This window comes from Oncorhynchus tshawytscha, linkage group LG12 (assembly GCF_018296145.1).
Source record: "Oncorhynchus tshawytscha isolate Ot180627B linkage group LG12, Otsh_v2.0, whole genome shotgun sequence".
Taxonomy (NCBI): Eukaryota; Metazoa; Chordata; class Actinopteri; order Salmoniformes; family Salmonidae; genus Oncorhynchus; species Oncorhynchus tshawytscha.
In genome coordinates this window covers 49511258-49525301 of record NC_056440.1, presented here as the reverse complement: position 1 = coordinate 49525301, position 14044 = coordinate 49511258, and the positions used below count along the sequence as shown (strand labels likewise).

The window sequence follows — 14044 nt, the reverse complement described above, 5'->3', positions numbered from 1 at the left end:
TCTTTTGTGCAACGAAGAGGAAGCACATCCTGGAACAAGGTTACACTGTTGAGAGTTGCGCAAGATGAAAAAAGGAGCATGGTTTGTTTACTTGCTGTATTGAATACAGATTGCCCCGTCTACAATTTGATCAATTATTAACATTTAAAAATACCTAAAGTTGTATTACAAAAGTAGTTTGAAATATTTTGGCAAAGTTGGCAACTTTTGAAATGTTTTGTAGTGACATTGTGTTTTGGAAAGCTGTTTTTTTCTGGATCAAACGTGCTTTATAAATGGACATTTTGGGTCTACATGGACGGAATTAATCGGGGAAAAAAGGACCAATTGTGATGTTTATGGGACATATTGGAGTGCCAACAAAAGAAGCTCGTCAAAGGTAATGCATGTTTTATATTTTATTTCAGCGTTTTGTGTAGCGCCTGCAGATTTGAAATATGCTACCCTCTTTATTGACATTGTGCTATCCTCAGATAATAGCTTCTTAATGCTTTCCCCGAAAAGCTTTTTAAAATCTGACATGTTGGCTGGATTCACAACGAGTGTAGCTTTAATTGAGTATCTTACATGTGTGATTTAATGAATGTTTGATTTTATATCATTATTTGAATTTGCCGCACTGCAAGCGTCCCCTATACCATAAGAAGTTAAATGGGTTTCCATGGCCGAGCAGCCGCACAAAAGACTAAGATCACCATGTGCAATGCCAAGCATCGGCTGGAGTGGTATAAAGCTGGCCTCCATGAAACTCTGGAGCAGTCGAAACGCATTCTCTGGATTGATTAATCAATCACGCTTCACCATCTGGCAGTCCGACGGACGAATCTGGGTTTGGCGGATGCCAGGGGAACGCTACCTACCTCAATGCATAGTGCCAACTGTAAAGTTTGGTAGAGGAGGAGTAATGTTCTGGGGCTGTTTTTCATAGTTCGGGCTAGGCCCGTTAGTTCCAGTGAAGGGAAATCTTAACGCAACACCGTACAATGACATTCTAGACCAGTGGTTCCCAAACTTTTCATAGTCCTGTACCCCTTAAAACATTCAACCTCCAGCTGCGTACCCCCTCTAGCACCAGGGTCAGTGCACTCTCAAATGTTGTCTTTTGCCATCATTGTAAGCCTGCCACACACACACTATACGATACATTTATTAAACATAAGAATGAGTGTGAGTTTTTGTCACAACCCGGCTCGTGGGAAGTGACAAAGAGCTCTTATAGGACCAGGGCACAAATAATAATATACTATAAATCTATTATTTTGCTCTTTATTTAGCCATCTTACATATAAAACTTTATTTTTTCATCAAAAATTGTGAATAACTCACTACAGGTTAATGAGAAGGGTGTGCTTGAAAGGATGCACATAACTCTGCAATGTTGCGTTGTATAGTAGAGAGTCTCAGTCTTTTTCCACACACAGTCTGTACCTGTATTTGAGTTTATTTTATTTTATTTTTACAGGGACAGTGCACATTAATCAACGTTTCAGTAAAAGTGCCGGTTTTAGCCAGCCGGCTAATTTTCAACCGCAGTCCCTGGGCAGGTTATTAAAAACAATTACAATATAGACATTCATTGAGCAGTGAGCACACACAGAGCAACATAGGACAAGCAATACTGTCACTGGAATTTCATAATTCCTATTGATTGTACATTAATTAAATCACTCAGTCTATTTTATAAGAATTTGTAAGATTCCTATTTGCATAAAATAGACAGAGACCAGTCTTATCAAAATTAGATAATAGTATTTATTCTCGGAGCGCGCTGCCATGTAACCACGAACAACAGTTTATACACAAAATATGATGTCATAGGTTATAAAACGTCCTTTCTCCTATCAACCAGGATTCCAACAAGTTGAAAAGTTCATTCCAACCCACTAGCTCGCTCACTCCAGACACACACTTATCTGTTAACTTCTGGAATCTTCAGCTTCGTCCATCACTATTTAGAAGACAGTTTCAGATAATGGAAAACCCAGGAAAACACTCTCTGCCTATCTAAACATCCCAGAGCTAAGTTGAGTCGGTTCAACCATATGTTAACGACCCTTTTTGCGTACTTAAAAACCCACAATTCCAGTCTTCTCCAACCTGGCTGGAATGGTATTTATTCAATTTAATTACCCCATGTCTCATGCTCCACAAACCCTTCCTTATTAAGTAATATTATTAATCAGATATAATAAAACAGAGTATAAGTTTCATTAGTTATATTAGTTATAGTTCTATTTAAAATGTAGATATTGTAGATATTGTTTAGTCATTATTCATAAAATTCATAACAAATAAATACATAGCATACAGACAGAGCAACATAGAACATAGAACAAAAAGCAACAAGACAAAATCCATGAAAGCAACAAAGTGTTTCCATACCTCACAAGCTACAGACAACATGGAAAGCGGCAATACACAGCTAGGGATTATGTTCACAAATCTGGATGACCTTTAGCCACGTCTTCATGCATTTTGTGAAAGTGTGATATGTGGTGCAGTTATGTGGGTGGCAGGGTAGCAAGTTCAAACCCCCGAGCTGACAAGGTACAGAATCTGTCGTTCTGCCCCTGAACAGGCAGTTAACCCACTGTTCCTAGGCCGTCATTGAAAATAAGAATTTGTTCTTAACTGACTTGCCTAGTTAAATAAAGGTAAAAATAAATAAATGTGTGTCTGATGGCAGTGTATTCCAGACATGGGAAGCTCTCACAGAGAAAGCAGATTTACTAAAGGTGCTTTTACTCAAGTGCTTGATAGGAAGCCCAATAGCCATCATCACTGTTACATCCTCAGAAAGCATGAGCTCCTGAGTTGGGAAAATCTTGTACAATACACCGACACATGTCTTGTATTCAAGATCCTAAATGGCCTGGCTCCCCCTCCACTCAGTATTTTTGTTAAACAGAAAACACAAACATATGGCAGCAGATCCACAAGGCCTGCCATGAGAGGTACAGTCGTGTACAGTCAGGTATCACATTTGACATTGTCCGTAAGCTTGAGTTCATTTGCACACAAAAAATCATACAATGATGGAAAGACCTGTGTGTTGTCCTTGTTAATGCAGACAGAGGAGAGCTCCAACTTCTTAATCATAGCCTCAATTTTGTCCCGCACATTGAATATAGTTGCGGAGAGTCCCTGTAATCCTAGATTCAGATCATTCAGGTGAGAAAAAACATCACCCAGATAGGCCAGGTGTGAGAAACTCATCATCATGCAAGCGGTCAGACAAGTGAAAATTATAGTCAGTAAAGAAAAGTTTAAGCTTGTCTCTCAATTTGAAAAAAAAATGTGTCAAACTTTGCCCTTGATAACCAGCACACTTCTGTATATTGTAAAAGCGTTACATGGCCGCTGCCCATATTATTGCAGAAAAGACTGTACACGAGTTCAGGGGCCTTGCTTTAACAAATTTAACCATTTTCACTGTGGTGTCCAAAACATCTTTCAAGCTGTCAGGCATGCCTTTGGCAGCAATAGCCTCTCGGTGGATGCTGCAGTGTACCCAAGTGGCGTCGTAAGTAACTGCTTGCACACGCGTTACCACTCCACTCCCTGTCATGGCTTTTGTGCCATCAGTACAGACACCACCACATCTTTTCCAGCAAAGTTCCTGTGGTTTGCAGAAGAGGATATTTTCCTTAACTGACCTCCCATAAACGTAACAGACATATAGCAGGAGCTGTGCCAGGCCCGCCACATCTTTTGACTCATCCAGCTGTAATGCATAGAATTCACTGGCTTGTATGCGAAGAAGTAATTGTTTCAAAACATCTCCTGCCATGTCACTGATGCGTCATGAAACAGTGTTATTTGATGAAGACGTTGTCTGTATAGTTTTTTTGGCCTTTCCCCCCAGCATTGTCCCAGCCATATCCGTAGCTCTTTGGCTGCATCAGATTCACTACTATCAGTGTCCATGCAAGCTGGGCTGACAACAAATGTAGAATTACTGATGCTAGCATTGGATGTGCTCGTGGAAGCAGAACAACTTGTGACGTCAACAGGTGCAGGTGTAGTCCTGCTGGTAGTAGCAGTACTACCAGTAGAGCTGGTATGTCTCTATGGATGTGGGCCTTACTTTTTTTTAACCATTTTCGAGCAAACAGTATGAGCAACAGCTACGTTTGGCTACATGTGGACCGTTAGTGGAATTCCCGCTAGAGAGTAACGGTTAATGTGATAGGATGTTAATTATTTGACTAAGCTACCTGTATTTGACATTGTGTTGTTATTTCGCTGAACACTAGATGGTTTAATTTTATTTTTGGCAGGTAAACAAGGCTACACAGGCGTGAAAGAAACCTCACCCAAATGTATAGCCCTGTTGGAAAATATAAAAGCACTGTTTGAAAATATGAGATTTTTTTTTTTTTTTTTTATATATATATATATATATATATATATATATATATATATATATATATATATATATATATACAGTGCCTTGCGAAAGTATTCGGCCCCCTTGAACTTTGTGACCTTTTGCCACATTTCAGGCTTCAAACATAAAGATATAAAACTGTATTTTTTGTGAAGAATCAACAACAAGTGGGACACAATCATGAAGTGGAACGACATTTATTGGATATTTCAAACTTTTTAACAAATCAAAAACTGAAAAATTGGGCGTGCAAAATTATTCAGCCCCCTTAAGTTAATACTTTGTAGCGCCACCTTTTGCTGCGATTACAGCTGTAAGTCGCTTGGGGTATGTCTCTATCAGTTTTGCACATCGAGAGACTGAAATTTTTTCCCATTCCTCCTTGCAAAACAGCTCGAGCTCAGTGAGGTTGGATGGAGAGCATTTGTGAACAGCAGTTTTCAGTTCTTTCCACAGATTCTCGATTGGATTCAGGTCTGGACTTTGACTTGGCCATTCTAACACCGGGATATGTTTATTTTCTAACCATTCCATTGTAGATTTTGCTTTATGTTTTGGATCATTGTCTTGTTGGAAGACAAATCTCCGTCCCAGTCTCAGGTCTTTTGCAGACTCCATCAGGTTTTCTTCCAGAATGGTCCTGTATTTGGCTCCATCCATCTTCCCATCAATTTTAACCATCTTCCCTGTCCCTGCTGAAGAAAAGCAGGCCCAAACCATGATGCTGCCACCACCATGTTTGACAGTGGGGATGGTGTGTTCAGGGTGATGAGCTGTGTTGCTTTTACGCCAAACATAACGTTTTGCATTGTTGCCAAAAAGTTCAATTTTGGTTTCATCTGACCAGAGCACCTTCTTCCACATGTTTGGTGTGTCTCCCAGGTGGCTTGTGGCAAACTTTAAACGACACTTTTTATGGATATCTTTAAGAAATGGCTTTCTTCTTGCCACTCATCCATAAAGGCCAGATTTGTGCAATATACGACTGATTGTTGTCCTATGGACAGAGTCTCCCACCTCAGCTGTAGATCTCTGCAGTTCATCCAGAGTGATCATGGGCCTCTTGGCTGCATCTCTGATCAGTCTTCTCCTTGTATGAGCTGAAAGTTTAGAGGGACGGCCAGGTCTTGGTAGATTTGCAGTGGTCTGATACTCCTTCCATTTCAATATTATCGCTTGCACAGTGCTCCTTGGGATGTTTAAAGCTTGGGAAATCTTTTTGTATCCAAATCTGGCTTTAAACTTCTTCACAACAGTATCTCGGACCTGCCTGGTGTGTTCCTTGTTCTTCATGATGCTCTCTGCGCTTTTAACGGACCTCTGAGACTATCACAGTGCAGGTGCATTTATACGGAGACTTGATTACACACAGGTGGATTGTATTTATCATCATTAGTCATTTAGGTCAACATTGGATCATTCAGAGATCCTCACTGAACTTCTGGAGAGAGTTTGCTGCACTGAAAGTAAAGGGGCTGAATAATTTTGCACACTCAATTTTTCAGTTTTTGATTTGTTAAAAAAGTTTGAAATATCCAATAAATGTCGTTCCACTTCATGATTGTGTCCCACTTGTTGTTGATTCTTCACAAAAAATACAGTTTTATATCTTTATGTTTGAAGCCTGAAATGTGGCAAAAGGTCGCAAAGTTCAAGGGGGCTGAATACTTTCGCAAGGCACTGCACTATATATATATATATATATATATATATATATATATATATATAAAATGTGAATCACATTTTTATGTGGTGTACCCTGATGGCATTGTACGCGTACCCCAGTTTGGGAATACCTGTTCTAGACCATTCTGTGCTTCCAATTTTGTGGCAACAACCCCTTTCCTGTTTCAGCTGTTTACAAAGCAAGATCCAAACAGAAATTGTTGGTCGAGATCGGTGTGGAATAACTTGACTGGCCTGCACAAAGCCCTGACCTCAACCCCATCAAACACCTTTGGCATGAATTGGAATGCCGACTGCGAGCCAGGCCTAATCACCCAACATCAGTGTCCGACCTCACTAATGCTCATGTGGCTGAAGTCCCCGCAGCAATGTTCATCTATTTGAAAGCCTTCCCAGAAGAATGGAGGCTGTTACAACAGCAAAGGGGGGACCAACTCCATATTAATAACCATCATTTTAGAGTTAGATGTTTGACGAGCAGGTGTCCATGTACTTTTGCTTATGTTGTGTGTTTGCTCTGATTTCATGCTCTTCCATTTGGGAATATAGCATTTTTACATATCACTTTTATACTATTTATGATTGCCAAGTGCATCCTTACTCGCATGCTAATAGTACCGTTTTGTTGGTAAGAAAGACCTTCTGAAGTGTGTGTGTGTGTGCGTGTGTGCATCTGTGCAAGTGTGTGTGATTGCTGCCATGCATGTTTCTGAGAGGAAGTGAGTGTGTGGACTATGCTGCCTCTATAGCATATCCAGGGGTTGATGGTTCAGAGTGCATACTATAAATTGCATGCCGGAAATCGGTTTTACAGTCAGTGTTTCATTGTCACCACTACCATTATCCTAATAGTAAACATGTCCCTGATGCAGGCTCGTGTAACACTGTTCATTTACCTTTACATGAACTTTCCTGGAAACCCCAAGTCACTTTCCATGTTACGTACCAAATGGCACCCTATTCCCTATACTGTCCACTACTTTTGACCAGAGCACTATGGGTCCCGGTTAAAAGCAGTGAATAGGGTGCCATTTGGGATGCAGCCTATGATTCCTAATAGTGAACAGAAAAAAACAGAACATTCTGCTTTGGGGGCCCTGTTTCTCTGAAGTGTCCAAGTGTCGCTCAGCACATTCCAGAACTTTTCCAGGACTGGCGAGAAAGGGTGGCTCCCCTGAAGGCTGTTTTATGAGAGCTCAGTTAAGCACGCCCCTGCCTTCTCTGGGTTATGTCCCTGACAGGTAGGCTTCGGGTGCCATAAAGCTCCCTGGCACGGTCCCGCTTTTTAATATCCATTTAATATCCATTTTCCTCTATGTAGCTGGAAAAGTACTAACAACCCTCTTTTTCAAACGGTCCTTAGCTGCACCAGTTGCCAGACACCAAGTCCGGCATCTGGTGCCAAGGAATCCACCCCAAGTTTTAGAGCACTTTTCTTTCCGTAATCCCTTGGAAATGGATTACCTCAAACCTGTTCAAACAGCCACGAGCTACTGTGTGTTTTTATGACTTACTTTTGCCACAGTATAAAACATAAAACTTACTATGTGGTCTAAAACGTGTACACACAACCCTGTTCTAGAATGTTGGACCATTGGCTTTCATATTATTCAGATTCTAAACTATTCCACGTAGACATACTATTGTGGCTCGGTAGCTATGGCTGTGTAGGGTGAAGTTGCACCTGAACACTGATCTTGGGTCAGGTTTGCATTTTCCCCACTAAGGGTTCAGGATGAGGGGAAGCTGATCTTAGATCTGTACCTAGGGAAACTTCACCCAGGAGCGAATTGGGCTTTACACCACACAGCCAGCAATGATTTAGGAGTGATGACTGGAAATTAAAGGGATGCCGAGTTTCAGAACCAACAGCATCCTCTTCTCCAGTATTAATGCAGTGTGATTGCCTCACATTTACAGTGCCTTCAGAAAGTATTCACATCCCTTGACGTTGTTGTGTTACAAAGTGTGATTAATGTCAAAGTGTAAGAAATACCCCCAAAAAATGAATATTGATTAGATTAGTATTCTACCCCCTGAGACAATACATGTTAGAATCACCTTTGGCCTCATGATGAAACCCCTGAGCGGATTCCTTCCTCTCCGGTAACTGAAGACCTGTATCTTTGTAGTGCCTGGGTGTATTGATGCACCATCCAAAGTGTAAATAATAACTTCACCATGCTCAAAGGGATATTCAATGTCTGCTTTATTTTTTATTTTTTTACCTACAGTATCTACCAATGGGTACCCTTCTTTACAAGGCATTGGAAATCCTCTCTGGTCTTTGTTGTTGAATCTGTTTTTTAAAATTTGATGCTTGATTGAGGGACCTTACAGATAATTGTATGTGTGGGGTATAGAGATGAGGTAGTCATCTCAAAAATCATGTTAAACACACAGAGTCCATGCAACTTATTATGTGACTTGTGAAGCAAATTATTACTCCGAAATGTATTTAGGCTTGCCATAACAAAGGGGTTGAATACTTATTGACTAACGCTGAGCAATTAGTGCTTTTTGAGTTCGTTTTGGTTAGCTTATTAAAAGATAATCACTGTAAGAAAAAAAGAAGACAAATGCACTTTGCATTTTGTGGGTTGAGTAATGTAACAACACAGAATAAAACAATTAACAAAAGTCCCATGGTGTTAGTGACTGCCCATCACTTATTTAACATCATTTATTCACATTACTTTATTTTAATACAATATTTGTTTTATTTGATACTTTATTTTCAGATCTTTACCACCTTCAGTGCTCGGTTGGCTCCACCAAGTCTGTCCCCAACCAATTTGATTTGGTGGTTTTAAGCATTTCAAATAGCTCTTTGTTGACAGTTGCTATCGTCCTCCATCAGCACCGGCTTGAAACCTACCTGCCCTAAACTCTCTCCTGGCCCCTTACACTAAGTCTGAATTTGTCCTGCTAGGTGGCCTAAACTAGGACATGCTTAATCCACCTGACCAAGTCCTAAAGCAATGGGAGAGTTCTCTTGAGAGATAATATGGTCGACATTTGATTGTGAAGAATTCTAGGCACAACATCAAGATGGCATAGCAGTTCAGACGTCTTTTGTCCTCGTCTTGTCGTGTCCTGTATATATATATATTTACAACTTTTTTCACATACATTTTATTTTTATTTTCCATCAACTCATCTTCAAAACACTCTCCTGCAACCCGCCTCACCAATTTATATTTATTAAAAAGTATTATTTACCTCAAATCTGTAATCCTCCAAGAAGCTAGCCTGAAACTAGCCAGAAGCTAGCCAGGAGCTAGCCCAGAAGCTAATCCAGAAGCTAATCAGAAGCTAGTTCAGAAGCTAGTTAGCTTCTTTACTGGCAAATCGTTAGTATTCAGCTAACCACGGTTTGTGGTCATCAGCTATCCTTTAGCTCGAATCTATCGCCAGTTTTGTACAGCGCGGCTCGGAACGGAACATACCGGACCAATTTTTCTCTCCATGTCCCTGGATTTCAACTGCTCTCTGGACATTCATACCCGGATCTCACAGCTAGCTAGCTGCTATCCGTGTGACTATCGGCTTTCGTCGATTCCGGAGCAAACATCAATTATTCCGAAGCTAGCCAGCTCTGTCAATCACTCCTGAGTTCCATCAATCACTCCTGGGCTGCAGTCACCTCTCCGGACCCGTTTTACTGCCTACGCGGAGCCCCACCGGGCCTTCACAACTGGACTGCCGACGTTATCTACCCGAAGGAGATCCGGCTGGCTCCTCCGTCGCGACGTTACCTGAACGCCCATCTGCGGCCTGCTAACCGTTAGCTGTCTTACCGGCTGCTATCTGAATAGACAATCGGACAATTTATTTATTTTTATTATTATTATGTTTTCTTCTTGGGCCTCTATAACTATATCTATTGTTTTTATTTTTGTTGTTGTGTGTGATTTGGATTAATCCCCTCTACCACACGGAACCCCACTAATCTACTGACGGAACGCAAGAGGTGGCTAACAACAGACCTCCATCCTATGCTAGCTTGCTACCGATGGCCTGGCTAGCTGTCTAAATCGCCGTGACCCCCAACCAACCTCTCCACTCACTGGACCCTTTTGATCACTCGACTAAGCATGCCTCTCCTTAATGTCAATATGTCTTGTCCATTGCTGTTCTGGTTAGTGTTTATTAGCTTATTTCACTGTAGAGCCTCTAGTCCTGCTCACTATACCTTATCCAACCTATTAGTTCCACCACCCACACATGCAATGACATCTCCTGGTTTCAATGATGTTTCTAGAGACAATATCTCTCTCTTCATCACTCAATACCTAGGTTTACCTCCACTGTATTCACATCCTACCATACCTTTGTCTGTACATTATACCTTGATGCTATTTTATCGCCCCCAGAAACCTCCTTTTACTCTCTGTTCCAGACGTTCTAGACAACCAATTCTTATTGCTTTTAGCCGCACCCTTATTCTACTCCTCCTATGTTCCTCTGGCGATGTAGAGGTGAATAGGCCCTGCAGTGCCTAGCTCCACTCCTATTCCCCAGGCGCTCTCTTTTGACGACTTCTGTAACCGTAATAGCCTTGGTTTCATGCATGTTAACATTAGAAGCCTCCTCCCTAAGTGTGTTCTATTCACTGCTTTAGCACACTCTGCGAACCCGGATGTTCTAGCTGTGTCTGAATCCTGGCTTTGGAAGACCACCAAAAATTCAGAAATTTTAAATCCAAACTACAACATTTTCAGACAAGATAGAACTGCCAAAGGGGGCGGTGTTGCAATCTACTGCAAAGATAGCCTGCAGAGTTCTGTCCTACTATCCAGGTCTGTACCCAAACAATTTGAACTTCTACTTTTAAAAATCCACCTCTCTAAAAACAAGTCTCTCACCGTTGCCGCCTGCTATAGACCACCCTCTGCCCCCAGCTGTGCTCTGGACACCATATGTGAACTGATTGCCCCCCATCTATCTTCAGAGCTCGTGCTGCTAGGCGACCTAAACTGGAACATGCTTAACACCCCAGCCATCCTACAATCTAAACTTGATGCCCTCAATCCCACACAAATATCAATGAACCTACCAGGTACCTCCCCAAAGCCTTAAACACAGGCACCTTCATAGATATCATCCTAACCAACTTCCCCTCTAAATACACCTCTGCTGTCTTCAACCAAGATCTCAGCGATCACTGCCTCATTGCCTGCATCCGTAATGGGTCAGCGGTCAAACGACCTCCACTCATCACTGTAAAACGCTCCCTGAAACACTTCAGCGAGCAGGCCTTTCTAATCGACCTGGCCGGGGTATCCTGGAAGGATATTGATCTCATCCCGTCAGTAGAGGATGCCTGGATATTTTTTTAAATGCCTTCCTAACCATCTTAAATAAACATGCCCCATTCAAGAAATTTAGAACCAGGAACAGATATAGCCCTTGGTTCTCCCCAGACCTGACTGCCCTTAACCAACACAAAAACATCCTATGGCGTTCTGCATTAGCATCGAACAGCCCCCGTGATATGCAGCTGTTCAGGGAAGCTAGAAACCATTATACACAGGCAGTTAGAAAAGCCAAGGCTAGCTTTTTCAAGCAGACATTTGCTTCCTGCAACACTAACTCAAAAAAGTTCTGGGACACTGTAAAGTCCATGGAGAATAAGAACACCTCCTCCCAGCTGCCCACTGCACTGAAGATAGGAAACACTGTCACCACTGATAAATCCACCATAATTGAGGATTTCAATAAGCATTTTTCTACGGCTGGCCATGCTTTCCACCTGGCTACCCCTACCCCGGTCAACAGCACTGCACCCCCAACAGCAACTCGCCCAAGCCTTCCCCATTTCTCCTTCTCCCAAATCCATTCAGCTGATGTTCTGAAAGAGCTGCAAAATCTGGACCCCCACATATCAGCCGGGCTAGACAATCTGGACCCTTTCTTTCTAAAATTATCTGCCGAAATTGTTGCCACCCCTATTACTAGCCTGTTCATCCTCTCTTTCGTGTCGTCTGAGATTCCCAAAGATTGGAAAGCAGCTGCGGTCATCACCCTCTTCAAAGGGGGGGACACTCTTGACCCAAACTGCTACAGACCTATATCTATCCTACCATGCCTTTCTAAGGTCTTCGAAAGCCAAGTCAACAAACAGATTACCGACCATTTCGAATCTCACCATACCTTCTCTGCTATGCAATCTGGTTTCAGAGCTGGTCAATGGTGCACCTCAGCCACGCTCAAGGTCCTAAATGATATCTTAACCGCCATCGATAAGAAAAATTACTGTGCAGCCGTATTCATTGATCTGGCCAAGGCTTTCGACTCTTGTCAATCACCACATCCTCATCGGCAGACTCGACAGCCTTGGTTTCTCAAATGATTGCCTCACCTGGTTCACCAATTACTTCTCTGATAGAGTTCAGTGTGTCAAATCGGAGGGTCTGCTGTCCGGACCTCTGGCAGTCTCTATGGGGGTGCCACAGGGTTCAATTCTTGGACCGACTCTCTTCTCTGTATACATCAATGAGGTCGCTCTTGCTGCTGGTGAGTCTCTGATCCACCTCTACGCAGACGACACCATTCTGTATACTTCCGGCCCTTCTTTGGACACTGTGTTAACAACCCTCCAGGCAAGCTTCAATGCCATACAACTCTCCTTCCGTGGCCTCCAATTGCTCTTAAATACAAGTAAAACTAAATGCATGCTCTTCAACCGATCGCTACCTGCACCTACCCACCTGTCCAACATCACTACTCTGGACGGCTCTGACTTAGAATACATGGACAACTACAAATACTTAGGTGTCTGGTTAGACTGTAAACTCTCCTTCCAGACCCATATCAAACATCTCCAATCCAAAGTTAAATCTAGAATTGGCTTCCTATTTCGCAACAAAGCATCCTTCACTCATGCTGCCAAACATACTCTTGTAAAACTGACCATCCTACCAATCCTCGACTTTGGCGATGTCATTTACAAAATAGCCTCCAATACCCTACTCAACAAATTGGATGCAGTCTATCACAGTGCAATCCAATTTGTCACCAAAGCCCCATATACTACCCACCATTGCGACCTGTACGCTCTTGTTGGCTGGCTCTCGCTTCATACTCGTCGCCAAACCCACTGGCTCCATGTCATCTACAAGACCCTGCTAGGTAAAGTCCCCCCTTATCTCAGCTCGCTGGTCACCATAGCATCTCCCACCTGTAGCACACGCTCCAGCAGGTATATCTCTCTAGTCACCCCCAAAACCAATTCTTTCTTTGGCCGCCTCTCCTTCTAGTTCTCTGCTGCCAATGACTGGAACGAACTACAAAAATCTCTGAAACTGGAAACACTTATCTCCCTCACTAGCTTTAAGCACCAACTGTCAGAGCAGCTCACAGATTACTGCACCTGTACATAGCCCACCTATAATTTAGCCCAAACAACTACCTCTTTCCCAACTGTATTTAATTAATTTATTTATTTTGCTCCTTTGCACCCCATTATTTTTATTTCTACTTTGCACATTCTTCCATTGCAAAACTACCATTCCAGTGTTTTACTTGCTATATTGTATTTACTTTGCCACCATGGCCTTTTTTGCCTTTACCTCCCTTCTCACCTCATTTGCTCACATTGTATATAGACTTGTTTATACTGTATTATTGACTGTATGTTTGTTTTACTCCATGTGTAACTCTGTGTCGTTGTATCTGTCGAACTGCTTTGCTTTATCTTGGCCAGGTCGCAATTGTAAATGAGAACTTGTTCTCAACTTGCCTACCTGGTTAAATAAAGGTAAAATAAAAAAAATAAAAATATGCCAGGTGAACAAAAGGACTTGAGTTATTGTATGTTGTTACAATTACACCATGAGTGGCTAAATCATGAAACATTCACCCCGCCCTTCTTCTTACCAGAGAGATGTTTGTTCCTGTCAGCGCGATGCACTGAAAATCCCATTGGCTGTACGGACTCCAACAGCATGTCCCCAGCTAGCCTGG

The 14044-nt window shown here is 42.1% G+C and overlaps 1 protein-coding gene across 2 annotated transcripts in view; it reads left to right on the top strand.

Moving 5' to 3' along the window:
* kif6 (kinesin family member 6) overlaps positions 1-14044 on the top strand; it is a 204758-nt gene that overhangs the window by 143770 nt on the left and 46944 nt on the right. The window lies entirely within an intron of this gene.